Genomic DNA, 23,455 nt, shown 5'->3' with positions numbered 1-23,455 from the left:
GTGGAGCCCCTTGCAGAGCTGGACCCCGCTGAAGAGAACAGCAGGAGCTCTGCGCCAGGAGCTGCTCTCCACCCTGAGGAGACTTCCATCTTCCCAGTGCCCACAGCTGCTCCACATGAAATAAACAGATGCCCCACCCCCAGAAAGCACAGGTGCTGGAACTCTCCGGGTGGTCCCACCCTGCAGCAGGGCTGAGCATCAGCTGCTACAGTGCCTCACCTTTGCCGTGGCTCAGTGCTCGCTGCCGGGCTTCGCTTCCAGCTAGCTTGTTCCCACCCAGTTCTAGAATGTTCCCCTGCATTTGAGCTCTTGCCCAGACTCTCACAGCTTTACCACCTTCAGATCCTTCCAGCTCCAACCCCCACAGCTCCCAGCTCCACTATCCCTGCACTTCCAAAATGATTCCCAAGCCTGACAATGCTTTGGGTCCCCATTTGTCATCTTTCCAGTAGGCCACAGCATAGGGCCCTGACAGCTTGGGCAGTGGGAGAAGCCATAAAGAGCAGGGCTGTGGGGCTGGGGAGATGGCTCAGCAGTTAGGGGCACTGTCTGCTCTTCCTGGAACCCACATGGCGGCTCACAGCCACCTGTAACTCCAGTTCCAGGGGATCTGAAGCCCACCTCTGGCCTCCACAGGCACCAGGCACACATGCAGGTGAGTACCCACACATAAAATAAAAAAAATTTTAAAAGAAAAAAACAAAACACGGCTGTGTAGGACTGTGGTTGTCACTTTCCCTCAGGAGACAAGAGCCCAAGAGGCGCAGTAATGCTGTGCTCACTTACCTTAGTCATGGCCAAAGGCTATTCTCCAGGTTCCAGCTGGGACACAATATTCCCTGTTTACATTTGGTTAGGTTTAATTGTAGGGTTCCACGGGCACAGGCTTGCAGGATGCTACGTGCCCACTCGCTCACCAAACATGCTGTGTACGATAACCTTCACGGTCTAGCACTTCTATTGGAGAGAAGCAGCTGTAGGGAGATCGAGAACTGCCACAGAGACCCTCAGAAGACACCTGGTGTGTTGTAGTCAATGCAACCGGAACTGCCTGAGTTCAAGCCCCAGCTCTGTTTCTACAGCAGTTCACTCCAGCTGTGCTTATTTTTTTCACCTGCAAAATGGGTGAGATAATTCTACTTTACACAGTCAGTGGGGGGGCAGTGTGCAAAAGCCAGCTCCTTCCTATGTTCCCCACGCCTCCCCCGTCTCCGTGTGTCTCCCCACGCCTCCCCCCCGTCTCCGTGTGTCTCCCCACGCCTCCCCCCGTCTCCGTGTGTCTCCCCACGCCTCCCCCCGTCTCCGTGTGTCTCCCCTCCCCCCCGTCTCCGTGTGTCTCCCCACGCCTCCTCCCCCGTCTCCGTGTGTCTCCCCTCCCCCCGTCTCCGTGTGTCTCCCCACGCCTCCCCCCGCGTCTCCGTGTGTCCCCCCACGCCTCCTCCCTTCCCCCCCCCGTCTCCGTGTGTCTCCCCGCGCTTCCTCACTCTCCGTGTCTCCCCACAGCTTCTTGCACTTTGGCACTGCGGCCGCATGCTGGATTGGCCTCCCTGCCCCAGAATCTGCTCCAGGCTAAAGGGGTTGTGGCCACTGTAACTGGCTGCTGAGTGGTTTACGTTAGTCACAGGAAGAAAGGGACCTTGTTCAGGCCTCTTGGGATACACATGCTCTCCAGCTTAGGGGTCTGGCTATCACTTGGCTTGTGGGGTCATGGGGCACTAGTTCCCAGGAGGAGAGAGGGCCAGTGAGTAGGTTTCCCAAGCTCCTACGGGTTAGTGACCTCTGCTATTACCCTAACTCCAAAACCCCTCCATCAGCTAAGAAGTCAGAGTGGGCTGTCCTTATCTAATTTCCCTAACAGTCACGGTGGAAAAGACAGAAGTGCCGGGCTTGACTGCCCAGTTACTTCCTTTTCACGTAACCCTGAGCAGTGAGAGTCCAGCATTAGTTTGGGGTCTGTCTTAGTGTTCTATTGCTGTGAAGAGACACCATGGCCACCGCAACTCTTATAAAGGAGAGCGTTTACAGTTTCAGAGTCCAGCCCGTTGTATCATGGTGGGGAGCATGGCAGCACACAGGCAGACAGTAGAAAAGTAGTTGAGAGTTCCGTATCTGGATCCAAGGGCAGCAGGAAGACAGACACTGAGAGTCAACCCAGTGACACACTTCCTCCTAACCCCTCCCAAGCAGAGCCATCCCTGATGACAAAGCGTCAGACATGACCCTGGGGAGCCATCATTCTTGTTGAAAACACCACGGGGTCACAAGGGCTTCTCTGCCTTGCTCTAACAGTCCATTCATTGCTGTCACCTTACTCAAAGGCCGTACTGAAGCGCTTAACCGAGAATCACTGAGAGGGGCCCGTGTCTGCTGTTCCGTGTGCATTAGTCATTGTGATCCAGTGTCTGCCGTGAGTGCAGTGTGTGCTGCAGATGAGGGCCAGTGTCTGCTGTTCTAAGTGCTTCAGGGTCTTTCTGATCCAGTGTCTGCAGTGGGTGCTGCAGATGAGGAAAACGGCGCTCACCGCAATGCTCGCACAGCTGAGTAGTAGAACCAAGGGTGGAGCCTGGTTTTTGACCAGATCTGTGCTCTCAGCTTCTGCTCTGCTGATGCCAGAAGGCTCCTGTCCTGTTTTTGTGGGTTTTTTTGTTTTGTTTTCCAATTTGACACAAGTTATCTGGAAAGATGGCTTTTTAAAAAATTTTTTCAGTTTAAATTTAGATTAGAAACAAGGTTGCTTCACAAGTCAGTTCCAGGTCCCTCTCCCTTTCCCTGCCCTCCTCCCGTGCCCTTCCCCCTACCTCCCCATTATCCCCTCATTTCCCCAGGGAGGGTGAGGCCCTCCATGGGGGTGTCCATAGTCTGTCATTTCATACAGGGCAGGGCCTAGACCCTCCCTCAAGAGTTCAGGGTGAGTGCACCTCACATTGTTGGATGGGAGTCCAAAGTCCATGTGTATACTCGTGATGAGTACTGATCTGCTGCCCAAGGCTCAATAGATTACCTAGGCCTCCTCACTGACACCCACATTCAGGGGGTCTTGATCAGTCCCATGATGGATTCCCAGGCTGATGCCTGGGATTCAAGAGTTAACCTTTGTCAGGTCAGCTGTTTCTGGGGGTTAAGCCAGCCCAGTCTTAATCCCTTTGGTCATCAGTTCTCCCTCTCTGTTACTGGCTTTCTTGAGATCAGCTCAGTACTTAACCATGGGAGTCTGCCTCTTCTTCCATCAGCCACTGAATGAAGTTTCTGTTTTCCAGACTCTCTGGCCATGGGATTGTAGGCTGGCAGAAAGATGGCTTTAAGTTGAGAAAATGCCTCCATCAGATTGCCTGTAGAGCATTTTCTTTCTTTTTAAAATCCTTTTTATATTAAAAAATCTTTTCATAAAATATATTTTGATTATGTTTTCCCTCTCTCAACTCTCCCAGATCTTCCCACTCCCTATATATCCAACTTTATGCTTTCTCTCTCTTTCTCTTTCTCCCAGAAGAGAAAACAAATAAAAAGCAAAAAAAATTCCCAAGAAACACACACACACACACACACACACAGAACACCCCTACAAAAACAAAAATCAAAAAAGCTAAAGACCAATAAGACCAAAAAAAAAAAAAAAAAAAGAAAGAAAGAAAGGAAAGAAAAACCAAAATGAAGCAAAAAGTCTTTAAAAATACTAAACAGGTTTTTTTTTGTTTTTTGTTTTTTTGGTTTTAGGAGACAGGGTTTCTCTGTATTGTTTTGGAGGCTGTCAGTCCAGCCCGGCCTCGAACTCACAGAGATCCGCCTGCCTCTGCCTCCCGAGTGCTGGGATTAGAGGCGTGTGCCACCACCGCCCGGCACGGGTATTTTCTTGACTGATGATTGATGTAGAAGAGCCTAGTCCACCAAAGGTGGTGTCACCCTGGACACATGGTCCTGGGTTCTATAAGAAAGCAGGCTGAGCAAGCCAGGAGGAGCAAGCCAGTAAGCAGCACCCCTCCGTGGCCTCTGCATCAGCTCCTGCCTTGACGTTCCTCTGTGATGTGCTAAGCCAACAAACTCTGTCTCCTCAAGTTGCTTTTGGTCATGGTGTTCATCACAGCAAGAGAAAACAAAGGATAGTTCCTGACTCTGGGTCTTCATCTAAAACAGTCTGATACAGAAGGAATGAGAACGGGCCATGCTGGAGAACAGAGCACTAAGGAGAAGTGTAGATGGAGAGCATCCTAACTACATTGCTTATAAATAACAAGTCAAAAAAATCAAATGAGAACTCAGATTCTTATTCTGGAATGATCCAAGAAATTCAAATAATAAAACACATGCCCTGAAAGCATTTGTTACAAATGCTGGGTGTGCAACTTTTCCTCCTCATGAAAGGCTAAGGCTCCCGAACAATGTAGATGATCTTGCCCAGGAAAAAGGGCACCGGGGTGAGCATTCAGATGACAGGAAACAAAGCACTGATTGGGTGTCCTGGCAGCAGGATGCTCTAATGGTGGCTGTCACATGGTAAGCCACCACCTGCTTTACTCCCTCTGGTTTCACAGGGCCTGACGGTGGCCAGGCCTCACGGGGAATAGTATGGTCTGTTTAGAGGCCACTGGAGAAACAGAGAAGCCCAAAGTACGTTTTTAAAAGGAGCTGCCGAGAGGAATGGGAAGGAACCTCTGGATCCTGGCAGCTGGGGTGTTCTCCTCCTGCAGAAGGGACCATTAGAGTCCCCAGAGGACCTGCCATTGGATGCTTCCTGCAAAGCCAGTGAGTCCTGCAGGCAGAAGGGGCTTTCAGAGCCAGGGAAGCCCAAGATGAGCCATGAGCCCACAGGGAGGTTGGGACAATGGGGTGCGGAGGGATGTACTTACAATGAAGGATACTGGGTCAGAAGCCACCGATCATAAAGTGTAGGAGCCAAAGGAAGTCCTAAATGCTGTCAGGACTCCAGACAGATGCTTTGGGATCTTCTGATGTTTTAAAAACAACTCAAAGGCAAAGGAATCAAGACCTGGCTGGTGAAACCCACAGAGGCGGTGGACCTGAACAAGGGGGAAAGCATGGACCCCAGACGGTGACTGAGAGGCCAGCATGGAACTGATTCAGACCCCCCTTCCCCCCAACCCTGGGTGTCAGAGAGGAGGCCTCGGCAATCTATGCGACCTCAGATAGTAGATTACTATTTATCCCTGGCATACAAATGAACTTTGGGAGCCCATTCCACATGGAGGGATGCTCTCTCAGCCTGGACACATGGAGGAGGGCCTAGGCCCTGCCCAGGATGATATGACAGACTTTGGAAACCCCCCCCCATGGAAGGCCTTACCCTCCATGGGGAGTGGAGGGGGGGTGGAGTGTGGGGGTTGGGGGAATTGGGATGGCAGGGGAGAAGGGGAGGGAGAGGGAGCTGGGAGTAACGTGTAAAAGGTTAAATAATTCAAGAATTAAAAAAAAAATTTTGACAGGCATTGGTGGCGCATGCCTTTAATCCCAGCACTCGAGAGGCAGAGGCAGGCAGATCCCTGTGAGTTCGAGGCCAGCCTGGTCTACAGAGCAAGTTTCAGGACAGCCTCCAAAACAATACAGAGAAACCCTATCTCGAAAAACAAAAACAAAATTAAAAAAAAAAACCTCATAGGGTAATGATGGAGAAGGTTTGAGGTAGCTGAGCCGAGCAATGTAAAGAGAAGCCCTGACAGGGACAGAGGGATGGAAACAGCAGGCTGGATCCAAGGAGCAGGGGAGGCGGAGGAGTGGAACAATGTTTCAATTCCTCTCACCTGAGAGGAAAAGGCTCCAAGACGCGCTAGGGCCGGATTATCTCCTGGGATCCCGTCCCTGGCCCCACCCCAGGCTGGGTTTATAGGTGTGTGCGCCCACTTCTGGCTTCTTAAATGGGAGCCCGGGGTGGGGGTGCTGAACTCAAGACTTTTGCTTTTACAGCAAGTGTTTTCAGCCATGGAACCATCTCCCTGGCTTCTAGACATTTTGTCTTTTAAAAATTATTTTTTAGAGGCAGGAGAGACGGCTCAGTAGTTAAGAGCACTTGCTGTTCTTGAAGAGGACTCTGCTTTTCAGTAGTTAAGAGCACTTGCTGTTCTCGAAGAGGACTCTGGTTTTGTTCCCAGCATGCCCATGGCAGCTCACAGCCACCTGTAACTCCAGTTCCAGCAGACCTGATACCTTTCCCTGGTCTCTGCAAGGGCCAGACATGCATGTAGTCCATGTACATACATGTAGGGGAAACACATACACATAAAATTATCTTTTAAAATCTGTTTTCTTAAGATTAATAATCATTGGTCTGGAGATGTAATTCAGTAGACCTCTTGCCTAGCATGCATGAAACTCTGGGTTCAGTCTCTAGTATTGCCAAGACATTATTAAAATTATTTAGCAGTGTGTGTATGTGTGCATGTGTCTGTGTGTAGTACATATATGGAGGCCGGAGGTCAACATGGGGTATCTCCCTCTACCATTCTCCATTTTATTGTCCAGACAGGGATTTTCACTGAACAAACAGTTCACTGATTGGCTAGCCTGGCAGCCCCCTTGGACCCTCCTGTCTTTGCCCCCCAACACTTGATGGGCACCAGCCCTCTCTTCTCTTTCCATGGCTGCTTAGGGGTCCACACAGCAAGCACTTTATCTACCCCACCATCTCCCCGGATGCCTGGTTACAGTGATCACAAATTGATGGAGTTCACTGTGATATTTCCATATAAGCAAATGTCACGCATTGACCACACCCACTGACCCAGTACAGGGACCTTATGGCCAACGCTGCCCAAGAGTGCAGTGGGTGTCTTGGTACAGACCATGCCAGCGCTTGAGGAGGGGGTGCCAGGGCGCTGCAGGTGTGGAAGGGCGGCCAGCGGAGGACGTGGCTCTCTGACAGGGATAAGGAGGGTGCTGCAGGCAGACAGTGTTTCCTGGGAGCAGGTTGAGAGATGGGAGGGTGGTGGTGAAGAGTGGGTGGGGAACAGATGTCTGAGCTGAGAGGAGGGAGCACACGCGTGTTGGGAAGAGAGGGCGGGATGGATGAGGCTGTCTGCGTCTGAGGCAGAGCAGGTGGGTGAAGGCCTTGGCATTCACATCTCCATCGCTTTTGGCTGGGTATTCGGATTCCATGAGGCCCAGGTTAGAAAAGAATAGGGTGCCACAGAGGAGGGTGCCGCCCTGATGGCCCCTGCACCTGCCTGCTACTGTACTTCCTAGTCCCCTTTACAAGGTCTCCGAGCTGAATCCCATCCCCTTATGAGCAGGAAAACTCCGGTGAGGGCTTCTCAGGTTCCTGTTCCGTCTCTATCATGCCCGCCATGGGGCAAGACCCTGCTGCTGCCACCGTCTCTACCACCCACAGACGTGCTGTGCCAGCCCACTTCACCCCGGGCCAACACCCCTGTGTGTGGTGGCATTGGCTTAGGGGCCCTCAGCACAGGAACACCCCCAAGGGTGGGAGCCTTTTCTGCCAGGGTCCAGGTGCCATCTACCTGTGGATTCTTTGTGTTGTGGGTAATGAGCCAAGAGGGGTTTCAGCACAAGGCACCAATGGCCTAGAAAACCGAGAGAAGGCGACTGAGTAGCATGACCCCTGCCACTGATTCCCTGCTCTGGTCAGTGGCCAGGTCATGTGCCGAGTGGGGTTGCTCCTAGAAAGTGGCAAGGGCAGGGCCAGCACCGTGCTGCTTCTCTCCTATGGACAAACACCACAGTGTGAGTGCCCGGTGTACACAGGATGCTGGGGCAGCCGCTGGACTGCGTGGTATTCAGCTCCCACAACAGCTCATTAGGCATGTACCTGACTCTTAGATGTGGAAACTGAGGCTGAAAGGGAAGCAATTTGGCTGCTCATGTGCAGCAGGTGACAGAGTGAGGGTACAAGCCACGGCCTTTCTGGGCCCCCAGCATAGTCCCGTTTCAGTTCACTGCTCTGGCAAAACGTGTTCAGTCTGTGTTCTAGGCCCCAAAGACTCACTGAAATCTGAGTGCTCTCCTTTGTTCACATCTACATGGATGGTACTGATGACATTTCTACTGTGCCACACACTACCCCGTATGCTTAGGACACACTGTGAAGGGGCGGCATACATGAATATGAACTGAGGAGGAGGCTGGTCTTTATGTATGTAATGTATGTATGTACAAGATGTATTTATGTGTATGGATGTTTTGTCTACATGTGTGCACACCACTTGCATGCAGTGCCCCAGGAGGCCAGAAGAGGGCATCAGATCCCCTGGTTGTGGTTGCAGTTACTGAGCCTTTGAGTGGATGCTGGGACTCAAACCCCACTTTCTGGAAGAGAAGCCATTGCTCTTGGCTGCAGAGCTTTCTCTCCAGTCCCAGGAAGCTGATCGTACTGACTGCGTGCAGCTCTTCCTGAGTGATCCCTGGATCACGTTTGTCCTGTGCTCTTGGCCAGGGAAGAGATGGTGGATTCCATGCTGGCTCTGGTCCTGATGACACTTGTTGGAAGACTCCATTTCTTTCCCAGGGACCAGAGACAACCAGAGGCTCCAGATAGGCTGGAGTCTAGAATCCAGCAGTCAAGAACCTGAGTCCTTAGACCCTCGAAACCTCAAAAGAGACCATTGTGACCCCGTGTGTCTCCTAACACTGACATATTGATGTTGATAAAAACAAAACAAAAAAAAAGTATGACCTTTAATCTTTTGTCTGAAGATCACAGCTTCAGACTATCACAGGGCGGCAAACTCAGCCTTCTTTTTTTTTTTTTTGAGACAGGGTTTCTCAGTGTAGACCAAGCTGGCCCTGAACTCACAGAAATCCTGCTGCCTATGCCTCCCGGGTGCCTTTAATGAACTGTTGGAAAAATCTTACCAGAGGAAGAGACCCACTCACCACCAGGCCATTATACTGACCTTGCAGATCAAATACACCCCTGGAACAGGAGTCTATCCCACCAGGAAGGCCCCAACCACCAAGGGAGGACATGAACACCACCAAGGAAAAATGGGCCTGCCTCTCTGACTCCAGTCATTCCATGAGCACCGTGGCTGTCTCTGCAGCTGCTCTGGGAAGGGAAACCTGGCGTCTACCCACCTCTGGCCCTGCATGCTCTAAAGGTGCTCTGGTAAGGGAGCCCCCTCCCCCCTACACCTTCAGACTCCCAGCTCCTCACCCATGTCCCTCCCTTTGTGCAGGACAAATGTAGCAGATGTGTCATGTTGCACAAAGTGGAGCCTTATTCTCTTTGACCCCCAGCTCCAGGTCCCCCTGGCTCCCTCATGCTGATGCCGCAGTCCTTGCCTCCAGGATCTCCAAATCCACCCCCTCTACATACCCCTTCTAGGACTGATAAGGCACGGGAATGCTTTTTGGCTAGACACCATTTCAAATAAAACATACCATTCTCGGAGTTCTGTGTAGGAGGCATAATTATTCCTATTTTATGGATGAAGACATTGAGGTTCCAGATGCTGAGTAATTTCCCCAAAATTGCACAGCTATAGAGTGACTGATCTATCTCCGAGGCCTTCTGTCATGAACAGGAGAGGGGATCAGCACTGACTGCTCCTGTGGAGGACCCGGCCTGGGCTCCCAGCACCTTCCTGGCTCTTAACTGTCTGTGACTCCAGTTGGAGAGTTACAGCACTGTCTTCTGCCCTTCACAGGAACCAGGCACATGCACAGTGCTCAGACACATAAAATAAAACCTAAAAATAAAAAATAAAAAGGCTTCTCTGACTTCCCAGAGCCTCCAGGGGGAGCTTTCCTTACGTTCCTCCACTGCCTCCCCAGGGGCAGGATTTCTCCTTGCTTCCATTCCTGTAGCACTAGGAAAACAGCTATTTTTTCGTTATCTAAATATACAATTATTTCATAATATTAAATATACTTTTCTTCACTCTGCATCCTGCTCTCTCCCTGCCCCTGCCAAGGAGTTTGCCAGGCATTCCCAGAAGAGGTTCTCACAACCCCCACCCCAGCTCAGCTGCAGAGGGCGGGGAGCTGCCTCAGCACGGAGTGGTTCCCTCTGGGAAAGTCTACATTCCCCTAGACACAGAGGAGCACACCCTGAAGACCAGGGAAGAGCCAGAGCCCCGGGGTGGGAGGCAGAAGAACCTCTGAGCTGGAACCATAGTGAACATTCAAAGAACAGACCTGCTCGGCCCCCAGGAGGGGGCACAGCCCACGGGGGCCTCTCTCCTCGTCTGCTCTCTGGGTTAGAAAGCACCTATAGCCGGGCAGTGGTGGCGCATACCTTTAACCTCAGCACTTGGGAGGCAGAGGCAGGATGATCTCTGTGAGTTTGAGGCCAACCTGGTCTACTGAGCAAGTTAAAGGACACCCATGGTACACAGAGAAACCCTGTCTCAAATACCTGCCACCAAAAAAAAAAAAAAAGAAAGAAAGAAAGAAAGAAATCACCTACAGTCCCAAGAGAGTCACTCTGCTCGTTTCCCTGGCAGCTGCCCCCCTGTATTCTGTGTGCCCTGTTCTGGCTTAGAGTCACAGGCATGGCTCCCTTCTCAGAAGGGCTTCTTCGCACAGCAGACTCTTGAAACTGAGGGTTCTGCTTTCTTCTTACAGATGAAAACATTCAGGGCCAGTGGATGAGTGGGTGCTGTCTCTCCTGTCCCCTGAGGCGTCTTGTCTGGCTTGTGCATTCTCAGAACGCAGACATTTAAGCTATGGAACTGTGATGTCCAGTCTGCTATCCACTAGCAGTATGTGGCTATTTTAGCTTAAAGACATGTACTGGGCTTAGCATGCAGGAGGATTACTAGTATGAGGGCTAACCTGGGCTACATAGTTTCAGGCTAGTCTAGGATGCAGAGTCTTCAAAAAGGAGGAGAGAGGCTAGGGATGTAGCTAGGTTGGTGGGGTGCTTGCCTAGCTTGTAGAAAGCCCTGGGTTGTATTTCAGAACCATAGAATCTGGGTGCCAGGGCCGAAGGAAACTCTGGTTCCCCAGATTCTAAAAGGCAGTCCTGGACAGAGAATTTCTGCAATTAGATAAAAGTCAGTTCTTAGGAACTGGTAAAGCCAGTTCTTCTACCAAAGGGGCCATTTCTCCCATCACTAGCAGAGGAACAAATGGTTACCTGAGGTGCCTATTAGCATACCAAAGCACGTGCTGGCCTTCAAGCTCCCCCAGTACCTCAGCACCCAGAGCCCTGTCAAAGCCCATGCTAGCCTCTGCCCTTCCCACTGTAGACTCCCTCCAGCTCCCTGACTCCCCCCCCCAGCTCCCATGCTTCTTATAACCCTGCCATTTTTGACACTCTCTCTCCTCTTCCTTTCGCTCTTCCTCTCTCTCTGTTCCTCTCTCTCCGTCTCTCTGCTCTGCTCCTGATTCTCTCCTGGCCAGGTCCAGTATGCTGGCCATGTTCAGTCTACTCCTTTCCCTCTCAGCTCCGGACTCTTCCAGATGTGTGGTAGTTCTCGCACAGCTATAATAAAAACCTTCTCTTTAACCATACCATGGAGTGGTTATGCCATCAGTCAGTCCACATACAAAACAAGGTGCCTGAGGACGGATTCTCAGGGGCCACCTGAGAACACTGTCTGCCACAGTAAAATGCCATTGTGTGGCTCTTTGTATGGCTTCTACATGGCTCTACTGTCAAAGGAAACCATTAGCATTTGGTATATTTCTTCCCAGTCTTTCTGACCGTTTCTTTTCATGTTATTAAAATCATTCAGTGGATTTTCTTTTCTTTTTTTACTTGAGTAATTCTTTTTTTAATTATTTTTTTATTTAGGTTGTTTCACATGTCAATCCCAGCTCCCTCTCCCTCCCCTCTTCCCCTGCCCTCCCCACCAGGTCCCCCAGTCCCCCACCCAATCTCCACTCCGATCCCCAAGGCACTCCATGGTGGATCTCCAGTAACTGTCATTTCATCCAGGGCAGGGCCTAGGCCCTCCCCCAAGAGTCCCAGCTGAGAGAGCCTCCCATATTGTGGCATGGGTGCTCAAAGTCTATTTGTATGCCAGGGATAAATACTACTCAAGGCCCCATAGATTACCTAGGCCTCCTCACTGACACCCACATTCAGGGGGTCTGGGTCAGTCCCATGCTTTCCACACAGCCATCAATCTGGAGTCCAAGAACTCCTCCTTGTTCAGGTCAACTGTTTCTGTGGGTTAAACCAGCCCACTCTTAACTCCTTTGCCCATCAGTTCTCTCTTTCTGACACTGGATTCCAGGAGTTCAGTTCAGTGTTTATCTGTGAGTATATGCCTCTGCTTTCATCAGTCGCTAGATGAAGGTTTTGTTTCCCAGACTCTCTGGTAGTGGGATTGTATGCTGGCACTCCCCTGATTCATGTCTAAAATCCATAAATGAGTATGTACATACCATGTTTCTCTTTTTGTGACTGGGTTACCTTACTCAGTATGGTTTCTTCTAGTTCCATCCATTTCCCTGCAAACTTCAAGATTCCATTATTTTTTTTCCACTGAATAGTACTACATTGTGTAAATGTACCATATTTTCTCTATCCACTCTTCAGTTGAGGGACATCTAGGTTGCTTCCAGGTTCTGGCTATTACAAATAATGTTGCTGTGAACGTAGTAGAACAGATATCCTTGTTGTATGACAGTGGATTGGATTTTCTTTTCCAGGCTTATGGTGTATAATTGACAAAAATCAAATAAGTATATAACATAATGTGTTTTTGTTGTTGTTTTATTTAGAGACAGTGTCTCACTGCGTAGCTCTAGCTGTTTGGGAATTCACTATGTAGACAAGGCTGACCTTGCACACAAAGATCTGCCTGTTTTTGCCTTCTGAGTTCTGAGATTAAAGACGGGTGTTGTAGAATATTATTTTGTAAAGATGTGTCACATTTGGTTATGCTGCAGAATATTACTTTGTGTAAAGGTGTGTTACATTTGTTTTGCTACATTTGTTTAACGATGTAAGAGTGTGTGCTTAATTATGTAAAGATGTGTTGCATCTGTTCCACCTTGCCTGCCTAAGGCTCCTGACTGGTTGAATAAAAAGCTGATTGGCCAATAGCTAGCCAGAAGATAGATGGGTATGACTAGCAGACAGAGAGACTAAATAGAAAGAGGACTCTAGGCTCGAGAAGAGAAGAAGGAACAGGAGAAGAAGAAGGAGAGAACAAGGGAGACGCCTGGGGACAGAAGCAAGGCAGCTGCTGCCAGTCAGACGTGCGAAGCAGTGAAAGGAAATCATGGAGAAGAAAGGTAATAAGCCCCGAGGCAAAACATAGATACAGCAAAACAGGTTAAGTTAAAAAGAACTAGCCAGAAACAAGCCTAAGCTAGGCCAAGCATTCAAAACTAATAAGTCTGTGTCATGATTTGGGATCTGGTTGGTGGCCTAAAAGAAAAAGCCTGGTGGGGGGGTGCCACCATGTCTGGTCCAACTTAATATTTTTATATTCATATGCATTACAGAATGACAACCATGTCAAGCTAATTATCATATATGACACTTTGTATAATTATTATCTTTCATAATGGGGGGAGTGCTGGAAAGTTGGCTTCATGGTTAAGAGTACTGGTTGGTCTTCCAGAGGACCCACCATCTACAGGGCAGCTCACAATTGTCTGTGACTCCAGTTCCAGGGAATCTGATTCGCATTTCTGGTTTTTGAAGGCAGGTGGAGCACAGACATAAAAATGCCACCCATACACATACAATAAAATTAAAGTAAAAAAACTGTGGTGACAACATGGATTTATTTTTCGTTGTGAAGTCATTGTAAGTTGTTACAAGGCTATGAATGTAGGTCTGTTGAAGAGTCTGCCCAGCATGTGTGAGTCTTGGATTTTAACCCCCAGTGCTGAAAAAATAATCATTAGAAACACCCTGATTAATGGCTATACTGTATGTAGTTCTCAGGCTGTCATGTGCAGAAATGAGCTCAGGCTGGACTATAGGAGGATTTCTGGTGGCTTAAAGCCAGCATTCCTCAGGAACTTGTGAAACCAGTTCCCACTTGCCAAGAGGAGTCATTTGCCTTGCTGCTGGCAGAAGGGGCATATGGCTCCATTGATGTGTACCTGTGGCTCATGTCAGAGTCTGTGCCAGCTCCCTCGGTCCCTGCTCACAATCCTGGCTGTACACTTTAAAGTCCGCGCTGGCACCCTGGCCCTTCTCACCTCAGTCCCGCTCACAATCCTCGCTGTACATCATTTCTCTTGCTTTCTCACCTGACTCTGCCCATCCTCTTGTTTCCTGCTGTTTCCCCTTCTCTCCCAGAGAGCCCTGGCCTTGTCCAGCCTGTTTCTCTCTCTCTGCTCTGAATTCTTCCACATGCCTCTGGCTACTTTCTGTCTTACCCTCCCCTTAACCACACCACAGAGGGGTCATTTCTGTGGTTACTTTACTCTGCCTCTTGCATACATACCTAGGGGCTTATTATGGGATACTTTGTGACTAATTCCCCATAGTTGGCCTCGTCCTGCTTGTATAATTTTTGCCTTTTGTCAACATTGTGACAAACACTTCTTAGCATAAAGGTTTCTCTGTATTCGGCAGAGAGAGTTATTCGGCTTAAAGGATACAGCAATTTGTAAAGCTCTTGGTCAGACTCACTGCCTAAAGTACCGGCTAAACTCCTTTATAGCGCTGAGCATGCACGCCATGCTAGGAACCTTGTAGATTTTGGCTGGGTGCAGACTGTCAATCAACCCTGAGCAGGATCTCTATGTCCCCACCAGACTGAGCTCTCATCCTCCACCCCCTGCCAGAGGGCCCAGCTTCCTCACCACCCACCAAAGTTAACCAAGATGCACAGCATTTCCCAGGCCAGAGCAAGCAGGCTGGGCTAGGACCTCCCCTAGGCACCCCAACAATAGAAAAGAATGTGTGAATTTTCCACCTTTAGGGGTTTACCTGCTGCCTGTGTACCTGTCAGTGTAGTGTACCTCAAGAAAACCAAGAACTTCAAGGGAGTCGTGTCCAGATTCTGGAACCATCGGTTTAGTGGAGTGCAATGCCCTCCTTCTGCATCTAGACTCCCCTCAAGGAGACTGAGCATGCTCCAAGCTGCCTGTCTGCTTCTGCTCTGCCTGTAGCTGGTTGTGTGGTCTGCCCCTAGAGATATTTCCCAACTCTTAGTGGTTTCCTCTTCTGCAAAAAGAAGCTGTTGAATTTGTGTGTGTTTAAGGTCCTTCATTTGGTCTCTGTCTTGTATTCAAGATTACTCCGCCCTGGTGCTGCGCACACACACATCTTTACTGTTTATTTTTGGGTGCCTAAGCATCAGACAGATGGCATTCGCAGAGCAAATGGTTCTTGGTGTTTAATCCACAAGTATTTGTTGGGTGTGAGTGGACCTGATGCTGTGCGGAGGAAATCTGCCTCCCTGCCCCCTTGCTCTTGGGGCCACAGCCTGCAGATGAAGTCTGCTCCCTCCTCATCCTTCTAGTTCTGGGGATGTTTCAAGTACCCTTTCTTTTATGAGCCTTCCTAGGCATAGTAAAAGTGACGGGAGACCTGTAGAACCACAGCAGCCTAGTGCCACGGCTGGGCCCTCACCTCGCCTTTGGATTGGAAAACATCTGTTGTTCCAGCTTGCTGTCCTGGCTTTGCCATGGTCTATTGCAGTGGTGCTAAACCTGTGGGTTGTAACCCCTTTGGGGAACACATGCCAGATATTTACATTACGATTCATAACAGTAGCAAAATTACAAAATAGTTTTACGATTGGGGTCACCACAACATGAAGAAATGTATTAAAGGGTCGCAGCATCAGGAAGGCTGAGAACCCCTGGTCTACTGGTTTTATGGGGAGGAGAATGGAGGCTGAGATTTTCTGCTTTTTTCTACCTTGAGGTTTCCCAGGCATTGATTACCTGAGCTGAGCAACAATATTCAGGGACCAGGGACACTGAGCTGCAGTGAAAGCCAGCTGCAAGGGACACTGGCAGGGGCACTCTTGAAGGTAGTGGGTAGACTCACAAAAGCAAAAATGTCCTTAAGAAGGCAATGAAAGGGATTAATTAGGAAGAGGCCATGAAGTACATAAATAGGAGGGGCCTTGTCGAGAGCTGTGCCCTGCTACCCTCAAGTCTGTATGCCAGGGGTGTAGTAAAGAAATTTCTGACATGACTGTTCCGTGGTACGGTTAAAGGAGGGCTAGTGTTGTAAGTAAGAGAGTGAAGACATCCAGAGGCCAGTGAAGATCCAGAGCAGAGAGAAAGGAGTGAACTGGACATGGCCAGCAGACTGGGCACGACCGGGGCTACTGGGGAGAGAGGACAATGGCAGGAGATGGAGAATAGAGAGAGCACAAGAAGCAGGGGCTGGGGAAGCCTTGGTGTTACAAAGAAAACAAGAGGATAGATAGCTGGGAAGTAGGATTTTCCTGAGGTTATTTCCTGAGGTAGTCACTTGTGCTCAAAATTCTGTTTCACCTTTCCTCCAGATTTTTTAAAATATAATCAAGGATGACCTTGAACTCAGGTTTGGTTTCCTTTAAGGTTTATTTTACATTTTTAACTATGTGTCTGTGTGTGAGTGTATGCGTGTGTGAGTGCAGTTGCCTGTGGAGTCCAGAAAACAGCATCAGATTCCTCCAGAGCTGGAGTTGCAGGCATTTGTGAGACATCTGACATGGATACTGGTCACTGAACTAGGGTCTTCAGCAAGAACAAAGCCAGGGTACTCTTAACAGCTGAGTCATTGCTCTAGCCCGGACCTGGAACTCTTTTTTTTGGGGGGGGTGGTTTCGAGACAGGGTTTCTCTGTGTAGCCCTGACTGTCCTGGCACTCATTCCATAGACCAGGCTGGCCTCAAACTCAGAGATCGGCCTGCCTCTGCCTCCCGAGGACTGGGATTAAAGGTGTGCACCATCGCCTCTGAATTCTTGCTCCCCTTACCTTCACCTCCCGAGTGCTGGGGGCGCAGACATGTGCTGCCACACCTGGCTCACCAAGAAATAATTCATACACCCAACAGACTAGACTCCTGCTCATAATTCCCTAAGAAGGAGGGCTGAGCCCGTTCCCATGACAACCCACAGAGGCCCTCTACTCCCTTCTTCCAGCCTAGACAGCGCAGACTTGCAGGATTGGCTTCTCTCAGAAGGGTATGTTAATGCTGGTGAGGAGGTAGAATCAGACAGATGGCACCAGGCTGCCCTGAAAGCACGTGAATTTGATAGAAAACGCAAATTCATTGCTAATTCCAGGCAAACACAAGGTGGAGCCCTGGAGTCCAAATTGGGAGCAAGCAGCTCTAATAATCACAGAGAGAGACTTCCTCCAGAAGTAAGTGTCCTCCAGAGTAAGTGAGAGCACTGTCCATGTAGAGGCGCTCAGAGGCAGAAACCCACAGCCTTGGCTAAAGATCCCGGTCTTTGTGCATCACGCCCTCTGCTGGGACAATTCACAACAGCAGCTGGTCAGGAGAGAAGGAACCAGGAGGGCTTAAGAGCCCCCACCCAGTCCTAATGATCTTTAGGATCTCCCTTAAAAGTCTCCCCCGGAAGCCTGCTCCATCCCTGCAGCTGCAAGAAGGCTTGGCCATGCACACTCACAGCCTTTCTTTTGCTTTTCCCTGGTGATTCTGCCTACCTGTGCCACAGGAAGACACTGCCTACGTCCTCTCCTCTACGTATTTTTGAGTTCCCAGGGAGAGAGGGTATTTTTAAAAAGTTTACTCCCGAAGGAACTTGCACCTGCCTAGAAATGTCTGTTACAACTAAGTGCTAAATTCACATCGTCGAAGGGAGTCCTTTGAATTCAAATGTCACATCTCCAAAGATACATCTATTAAAAGATGTAAACAAGTTGCCTGGACAGTGAGTCATTAACCACTCAGGGTGTTGGCACATTAGCTGAGTCCAGAGCTCAGAGCCATGGCATTATGGGAAATGCTGTTAAGTAGCAAAGAAGGACGAGAAAGGGAGAAAAATTAAGAATAAAAGGAAAGAGGGCTGAGTAATAGGGATTTCTGAAGCAAGGAGGCTGGGGAAGCCTGGGGAGACTTAGGGGCTAGAGGGGAGCAGAAGGGTACCTCAGAGTCACCCTGGGGATGGTTATCTCAAAGGATTCCAAGATAAATGAATTGGATCCAAATGCAAAAAGGTCTAGTAAAGCACAGCCAATAGTGCTTAATTAAATGCCTGTAACATATAATATTATGTCAAATTTATTAGATGCTAAATTTGGCATTGATAAATATTCATTCCATTTTAAAGAGTTTGTGGGTTAGGTTTTCTCACTTCATAAGAAATCCTGGGTAGAAATGGTGACTCCTGGGAAATCGTAGCCAATTGTAATGAAATATTACTCATCGCCACATAATTTCCAAAACAAAATTATAATCCCTACCTCTCCAATTTCCAGGGCAAATTGTACTTAATGTATGATGTGAGTGCATTTTAGTGTATTTAATGTAATAAAGCTGGGGGTCTCAGGGATTTACCAAGTCCATCAAATGACCCCTTATATCAAAGGCCAATTTCTTTCATCATTTTACAGTTTCACCCTCAATGCTACCACAGTCCTGTGTGCTCCCACATGTCATAAATGTCACATGCATATATATTTAGTAATAAACTTATTTGGGGAACCATTTTAGATTTACAGAAAGGTTATAATGATGATAGTTCCCTTGTTCCTCTTCACCCATTTCCCATAGTGTTTTGTGTAACTACCACTAAACCCAAGAAAACATGGATGTACTAATGATTAACTCTAGGATTTATTTGGATTCTACTTGTTTTTATAGTTTGTGGTGCCAGGATCCATCTAGGGAACCACTTAGCCTTTGATTATCCGTTCCTGTAATTATCATCTGGTCTATGACAGTTTCTCAGCCTCTGGTGCTCCCTGTAGTCTTTGTAGACTTGAGAAGGGTGGTGTACTCTGAAGACTGGGGGAATCTCTAGAACCCGAGGAGCTGTGGTTAGCACAGGAGCAAACAGAAGCCCTCACCTCTGCCTACATTCCCACCAAGAGCACTTTGGGTGCAGGACTTTGCAGGATGTCCCTCTATGTAGATCTACCTAATGTTTTTCTCAGGCTCAGGAGGGCTGTGGGTTGGGGAATAATAGCACAGAAGATAAGTGCCCTATTCATCGTATCCTATCAGGGGCATGACACTAGGCAGCATTGCTGGTGACACTAACTTCTGGCCTTCGTAGTCTTTGGCAAGTGTCCCCTGGTAAAGTCACTACCTCTCCCTTCCATGATGTATTTGGATATGAATCTGTCCCACACAAGAAAGGGGGGCACAAATTCCACCTCCAAGAGGAAATTATATAATATTTGTAATTCGGCTTTAAGGAAGGTTTGTTCCTCATTCTCAACTATGTATTGAATCATTAATTTATAACGATATAGGTTTTGGGCTCCTGTCAAATACCACATCACTTATTGCCTGAATTATTCTAGCTTCAGCCGCTGGGAGCTTTTTCGGGTTGGTCTCTGTCTCTTTGACATCACTGGTCCCCTTTCTGTCAGCACGATGATTACCTAGGGCTGGCTAACTTCATGAAGAACAGAGGCTTGCAAGCATGCCGAGGTGGTGGCTGCCTGAGTTTCCTTTACCCTTGCTGTGATAAAGTGTCTTGACAGAAGCAGCAGAGGCAGGAAGGGTTTATTCTGGCTGAAGTTGGAAGTTACAGTCCATCATGGTGGGAAAGCCACAGCACAGGAACCCATCACTCTACACCCACAGTCAAGCAAAGGTCTGGGAATGACGGCTGCGGCTCAGCTCCATCTCTCCATTTACAGAGTCTGGGGGCCCAGCTGGGATGTGGTGGTGCCATCCACAGTGGCAGCTCTTAAAGCAATCGAGATACTCTCCCACAGACATGCCCAGAGGCCATTCCCAGGTGGTCCTGGCGGAGCTGACAGCGAATATGGAACCATCAGGACCTGATCTGTATTCGTCAGGGGTCCTGGAGTAACAGAGCTCATGGAGTTAATATATATTAAAAAGGGATTTATTAATATGGTCCAGGCAGTCCAACAATAGCTGTCCCAATAGAGAACTCCGTAGCTGGTCAGTCCACGAGGCTGAGTACCTCAGCGGTCCCGTCCCAGCAGCAATGGTGTTGAGGTAGCAATGGCAGCATTGGCAGCAGCAGTCACAGGTGCTAGCTCACCTGCAAAGGTAAGCACAAACCGGCACAAGCCAAGCCTTATGTGTCCGACCTCATTTCACCTGGCTGCCCACGGAAGGTACTGCCCACGTTAGGGTGACTCCACCTGACTTAAATAACCAAGGCAAGAAAATCCCTCACGGGCACACCCAGATACGGTGATGTTGGTGGCTATGATCACCTATCACAGAGACTGGAAATCCAAACAGCACAGCACAGACTCCAAAGAGGGCTCCTCATTGACTGTGTCACCTAATGACAGATGGCGATGACAGGACATATGTGGGACCATGCCATCAGAAAGTCAGGGATCTGTACAGGCCACACTCAGCCTTTCATAACCAACCTCTTGTGGACACATAAGAGTGACTTTGACTCTCCCCAAGGGCCCAAGGACAGCATCATCAACTGACTGAAGGTCCAATGTTTCCCCATCCACCCCACTTCCCAAATCTCTAACACATGTATTCTTGTGGGACAAACAACATCTAAGCTATGGTACTTTCTCCCTGCCCCCACCCCCAGTAATGTGGATTGAACCCAGGGCCTCACATAGGCTAGGCAAGTGTTCTATCACCGAGTCACACTGTAATCCTACCTTTGGGTTTTCTGAGCACTTCTTACTCACTCTCTGCCACTACAGATCTTTGACTCTATGACCTCATTTGTGTGTGTGTGTGTGTGTGTGTGTGTGTGTGTGTGTGTGTGTGTGTGTATACATATACCTAGGTAGGTTTGGGTGCAGGTGTGGGATTTTAGAGTCCACCTTGCCTGGCATTCCTGAGGCACTGACCACCTTGGGTCTGTTTGTTTGGTTTGGGGATTTTGTTGGGTTTGCTTTTTTGAGGCAGAGTCTCTCATTGGCCAGAGCCTCACAACATAGTATACACTGGCTGTCTAGAGAGCCCTAAGGATCTTCCTGTTTCTGCCTTCTCAGCACTGGGGTGGGATATTATTGTTCTATTGCTATGAAGAGACACTAAGGCAACTCTTACAAAGGAAAACATTTCATTTGAGGCTTGTTTACAGTTTCAGAGGGTTAGTCCATTATCATGGTGAGGAGTATGGTAGCATGCAGGCAGTCATGATGCTGGAGAATTGAGAGAGAGAGAGAGAGAGAGAGAGAGAGAGAGAGAGAGAGAGAGAGAGAGAGAGAGAGAATATACCTGGGCCTAGTGTGGTCTTTTGAAACCTCCAAGCCTACTCCCAGAGGCACACCTCCTCCAACAAGGCCACACCTCCTAAACTCCCCAGTCTACTAGCTGATGGCTAAGCACTCACATATATGAGCCCATGGGGCCCATTCTCATTCCAGGTGGCACAACCAGTGTGGGGTTGGGTCTATAGCTCAGTTCTCATCCGTGTGGCAAGCACCTTTACTGAGTCATCGCCCATCTCTGGCAGGCTCTTTGAATATTTGCTCTCTACTTCCCATCCTCCCCTGTGTTTAGCTAGGTGTGAGGTCACAGGTAACCCACCGTTGCCAGCCCATCAGCAACCAGGGTTGTCTGCTGACTAAGTCTTGCTGGTGGTTTGAGCTTTCCTTGTCATTTATTTTGGACTTTTGGGGACAGGGTCATGCTATACAGTCTCTAGACTGACTTTGACACACACTCACTTCCAGCTCGGCCAATAACTCCAAGCAGAAATGGTATAAACTACCCCCCAAGCTCTTATCCATAGAAGACTTGAGGAGTGGATGTCTTGGGCTCGATCATCCTCCATGCCTGCCGTCTGCTATGGGAGCCATAGTGGCCATTTTCTATCAGCTGCAGCAGCAGAGACTGAAGACCCTATTCATTGGAGCTGCTGGTAGTAGGGCCTGTTCTGTTCCTGGAGACAGATCTTCATAGTACCCCTCAGGCAGGACAGATGCACAAACAAGACTCTTAGAGAGATGACACTGCAGCTGTGACAATGCACAGCGGGCAGGTCACGAGTTCAGGTCGAGCAAGCGTATCGAGAGGTACAGCGGCAGAGCAACAGCTGTGTGCAGAAGTCAGCTCACCAGGGGCTTGACTCCACTCTCACCCAGAGGGGATTTTTTGTTCCTGTTGCCCCTGACCTTCTGGTCCCCAGCTTCAGACCCTGCCCCGGGGGGAAGAGAGCTCAGTTTCCACATCTTGACAGTACCCCCCACCCCCTGTCAGGCATTCAGCTTGGAAATAAGCTTGTCCCAGCTGGGAAACTAGACCCCCTACTTTAATGACAGTTGTCATAGAGAAACAGGATGTCTGAAACCACACCAAAGAATAGTGTGTTCTTCAGTGACTGGTGTCTCCCGCCTGACACTTCGAGGGAGGTGCCCAGGGAGTCACAGCAGATGGAAGGGGCCAAATGGCAGCCTGCTGAGCCTGCTGCAGAGTTAAGAGAAGAGCAGAGCACCTCCCATTTCCAAGAAGTCCCCCACCCCCAGTACCTTTTCAGATCTTGGAATTCTCAGATAGTGAATGTGGACAAAGTTAGTCTCAATGCCTTCTAGCATTGAGTCCCAAGCACCCAGCAAGAACACAGCCCTTTGCTAGTGACCCAAACCCACAGCTCAGTGCCTGTCTTGAGCAGGTCACTGCAGAGCTCCTGACATCTAGACACCCAGGTCACAGGAGGCAACCAGTATAGATAAGTTACAGCATCTGCCACAGCTGTAGCATGATAAAGCAGGCTCAGTGGGATTTGTTGGTGACAGATTAAGGACAGGATTTTTAAAAATTGCGTTCATAATTAAATACAATGCCAATTCTACACTAGTAATCAGGGAAAATAGTTTTTTTTCACATTCAGGCTCATCATCTCCTTCAGTTCTATCCACAGATGGATGGTTCAGACCTCCATATCTAGTTCATTAGAAGACAGAAGACATAGCAGCTGTCCATGTGCTGTACCAGACCAAGTGCTCTCTGAAGTGACATTGTACAGAGTGGCTGGGGGACCAGGGACGGAAAGGGCCTCAGCCTCCTGGCAGTGACTCTGCATATTTGGCAGGTGTTCAGACCATGATGTCTTTCAGAGCCACCTGGTCACCTTCTCTGTCCCTTGATGGAGACACATTAAGAGTTCTGTCCACAAATAGGGCCTCTGCCTGGCTTTCAGCTTCTGTTCATGTTTAACTTTGATTGGCGATATCCTGGTTAACGACTTTGATTGGCAGGGTCCCTGGTTAACTATGGTTCTTTACCTTTTGAATATCTTTTCACTTTTACTGAGCATGTGTAGAGGTCAGAGGGCATGCTGCAAAGGTTGGCTCTGTCCTTTTACCATGTGAGTCCACATGGCATCCAGCTTGGGAACAAAGGTCTTTAACCTTTGAGTCATCTCATTGGCCATCTTTTAAGGTTTTGGAAAACTTTGTTTGAAATAATTTCAGATAAGTTGTAAAATGATACAGAGAATTCAGTGTGAGTGTGAGGTGTGCTTACCAAGT

The sequence above is a fragment of the Mesocricetus auratus genome, unplaced genomic scaffold (assembly GCF_017639785.1).
Source record: "Mesocricetus auratus isolate SY011 unplaced genomic scaffold, BCM_Maur_2.0 Super-Scaffold_100010, whole genome shotgun sequence".
Lineage (NCBI taxonomy): Eukaryota > Metazoa > Chordata > Mammalia > Rodentia > Cricetidae > Mesocricetus > Mesocricetus auratus.
Note: the sequence above shows the minus strand (reverse complement) of the source record.